This window comes from Mytilus trossulus, chromosome 2 (assembly GCF_036588685.1).
Source record: "Mytilus trossulus isolate FHL-02 chromosome 2, PNRI_Mtr1.1.1.hap1, whole genome shotgun sequence".
NCBI classification, from domain to species: Eukaryota; Metazoa; Mollusca; class Bivalvia; order Mytilida; family Mytilidae; genus Mytilus; species Mytilus trossulus.
Window position 1 is genome coordinate 15,239,487 of NC_086374.1, and position 4,285 is coordinate 15,243,771.

The window sequence follows — 4,285 nt, forward strand, 5'->3', positions numbered from 1 at the left end:
ATCCGGTCAAGGTGACAACTGGACACAAGGATTATACGACCCTCGCGCGATAAGGTTGCGGAGTGATGCAGTAATGTTTTCCGTCTGTCCAGACTGGGATTAATATACTACATAATAGTCCCAGGTTAAGAATTGCATTTTAAACATATTATTTCCTAAAAATTGAAGATTTTCATGATTTCTCGATTTTAAATATTATTACTCAAACAATACCAATGATTGGTTCTTTGAATATTCAGGAGGAGACTTCATACTTCTACGTGAAAGCTGACCACTTACTAAACTACACATTGACATGATCTTGAACTCTCTGAAGGCCAAGTTGTCACTGATGTTATTGCTGAGCCCCAGTTATTCCCCTCTATATCTAAAAACAATATCAAAATATGATGATGGTGAAAATTTGAAAAGTAGGTAATTGTCAGAATATATGATAAACAACTACATATGCTATTAAACGACGATAAAGCTTGTGTATGACCATCTTCAGCGGTTGTTGTTGGCGAAGTTGAAGTATGGTTGCCTATAATTTCTAACATATCCACTTTATTTGAATTTGGTGAAAATTTGTCTAATTGGCGATCATTGTGATACCGCATCTGCATTTTCATATAGCTATCATAAACCAGATGCTCCGCAGGGCGCAGCTTTATACGACCGCAGATGTCGAACCCTGAACAGTTGGGGCAAGCATGGACACAACATTTAAGCTTGATACTGCTCTGAATTTGGATTGTGATTAAATAGTTGACACAACATTTGATAAACGGGCCCAAATATTAAAAATCTTAATACATGATTAGATTCAGCACATTGAAGAACCCCATATATTCAATTTTTGTTGAAATAAAACAAAAGATTAATTTTGGACCCCATTTTGGACCAACTTGAAAACTGGGCCCATAATCAAACATCTAAGTACATGTTGAGATTCAGCATATCAAACCACCCCAAATATTCAATGTTTGTTAAAATCAAACTAAGTTTAATGTTGGACCTTTTGGACCTTTATGTAGACCAATTTGAAAACAGGACCAAAAATTAAGAATCTAAATACACGCACGGTTAGATTTGGCATATCAAAGAACCCAAATAATCATTTTTTGATGAAATCAAACAAAGTTTAATTTTGAACCCTTTTGTCTCTTAATTCCTAAAACTGTTGGGACCAAACTCCCCAATTCAATCCCAGCCTTCCTTTTGTGGTCATAAACCTTGTGTTAAAATTTCATAGATTTCTATTTACTTATACTAAAGTTATTGTGCAAAAACCAAGAAAAATGCTTATTTGGGACCTTTTTTTGGCCCCTAATTCCCAAACTGTTGGGACCAAAACTCCCAAAATCAATCCCAGCCTTCCTTTTGTGGTCATAAACCTTATCATAAAATTTCAAAGATTTCTGTTTACTTATACTAAAGTGATTGTGCGAAAAAAAAAGTAAAATGCTTATTTGGGCCCTGTTTGGCCCCCAATTCCTAAAACTGTTGGGACCAAAACTCCCAAAATCAATCCCCATCTTCCTTTTACCTTGTGTTTAAATTTCATATATTTCTATTTACTTATACTAAAGTTATAGTGCGAGAACCAAATGTCTTCGTACGACGATGACGACACCAACGTCATATCAATATACGACCAAAACATTTTTAATTTTTGCGGTTATTATACTCAAGTTATGGACTACGTCCAACTCTGCCAAATAACATCATTCACATCCTTCATTTCCAGTTACTTATATAAAGAGTATACCGACTATTCTCAGATCCGGACGTCTTGGCATTTCATTTTTTCAAAGGTCGATGTCAATAGGAATCCTCTAGATTTTTCATCTATTTAAAGGTGATTACTGATTATGTATGTTGCCGATTATTTTTTAACCAGAGGATATAGTATCATACTGTATGATAAAAATAAAAGATAACTATATTCAACTGGTGTCGACATATATCAATTAAATTGATTTGCATTGAAGTCTACGGAAAAACTAGAGGATTATCATTGACATCACCTCTCAAAATTGTTTACACAACACGAATGCAAAAAGGGACCCTAGAATGGTCAAGTGCTTGTTATCACTGAATGGTAAAGACTGCTTTAATTTATTAGTTGGTAGTAAAGTGAATATTGCATTGTATATTGTATAAATCATTGATTTGAGTTGATTCAACTACCATTCTGGACAAAGAAAGATAACTCCCAATTTTCAAAGATTACATAAAGCATTGTTTTAGGTGATTCAACAACCATTCTGGACAAAGAAAGATAACTCTAATTTATTGTCTTGCAACTACAAAAATGCTTGTTTGGCCCTTTATTCCTAGACTATTTGCCCAATAACCCACCCTTCTACTTATGGTATTAAACATTCACAGTGGTACAATATCAGAACAATTGAAGTACTTATACACAACTTTTTGTACTGTCAATAGATGAATGCTCGTTTTGGACCCCTTACTCCTAAACCTTAGAAACCAGAACCCCCAAAATCAATCCCAATCTTCCTTTTGTGGTTATAAACATTGTGTTAACATTTTTATGATTTCTATTTACTTATACTTAAGTTATTATACGGAAACCATCCGTCTCCGGACGACGTGATACCAATATAAGACCACAAAAATTTGTGGTCGTATAAAAATGAAAGAGTGAAATAATATATCACTTTTAGCAGGTTCAATTGTCAAAATAAGCCATGAAACATTAGGTTTGTAATAACATGAGCAACATGATAGGTGCCAAATGTGCAGCAGGATCGATTATCTTTCTGGAGCACCCAAGATAACCCCCGTTTTTGGTGGGGTTGGCGTTGCTTAGTCTTTAGCTTTTTATGTTGTGTCTTGTGTACTATTATCAGTCAGTTTATTTTTAATCTACGAGTTTAATCGTCCCTCTGGTAGCTTTCCCTTTCCGGAGCACCCAAGATCACCCCCGTTTTTGGTGGGGTTGGTGTTGCTTAGTCTTTAGCTTTTTATGTTGTGTCTTGTGTACTATTATCAGTCAGTTTATTTTCAATCTACGAGTTTAATCGTCCCTCTGGTAGCTTTCCCATTATTCATCATAAGCATTTATTTAACAATACAAAACAAGAATGTGTTCATATTACACAGATGCCCTACTCACACTATAATTTTACATGTTCAGTGGACCCTGAAATTAGGATCAATACTTTAATTTGGCATTAAAATTTGAAAGATCATATCATAGGGAACATGTGTACTAAGTGTAAAGTTGATTGGACTTTCAACTTCATCAAAAACTACCTTGACCAAAAACTTTAATCTGAGCATCACACAATCTTTTTCTTTGTTCAGTAGACCGTGAAATTTGGGTCAAAACTTTAATTTGGGATTAAAATTAGAAAGATCATACCATGGGGAACATCTGTACTAAGTTTCAGGTTGATTGGACTGAAGCTTCATCAAAAACTACTGTGACCAAAAACTTTAACCTGAAGTGGGACGAACGAACAACAGAGGCACAGACCAGAAAACAATGCCCCTCTACCATAGTAGATGGGGCATAAAAGTACAATTCTTCCCTAGCAATCACTCAACCATGCAAATGAGGTCGACTACGGGCACATCAGATGGATATTTCCCAACATCAGGTATCTGCATACAACAACATGAAACATCTAGGTCTTCTATATTTTGAAATATAATGCTGACGCAACCAGATTCTTATCCCCGTCTCTCAATGTTAAGGTAAGAAAACACAATACTAAATATCTAGCAGCTTAATGTTTAAACAAACTTTTGCTCCTACATATTATTAAATTGGTCCCAATTTGAATAAAGAAAATAACCCAAAAGTAAAATTACAGTTTGAGCCAAGCACCCATCTGAACGTCAAATGAAGCTTTGAACCTGAATATATTAGACATTAAATGTGAAATGTACCCATGAGGACACACATGATGTCCTTGATTGCATACAATTATGTAAAGGGAACGGTAAAGGTGGCACTACCCTATTTTGTACTTGATCTGAGTTTTGTGGTAATAAGCAGTGTAAAAGTATCATAACATAAGGTTGAAAAAAATTCAAGTTAGAGAATGGAAACCAATATTACAGCATTTTTCATTTGTAAAGGGTACAACTTCAGAATGATAAAAATAACACCAAATCGAAACTTGATCTGAGTTGTGGTAAAAAGCATTGTGTATATGATTCATAACATTTGGTTAAGAAAAACAGAAACTAATTTCAGGACATGAGCATACAGACTGACTAGGGTAAAACTTTATGCGGTCTCTGCATTGACAGTGCGTAAAAAGCAAATCAC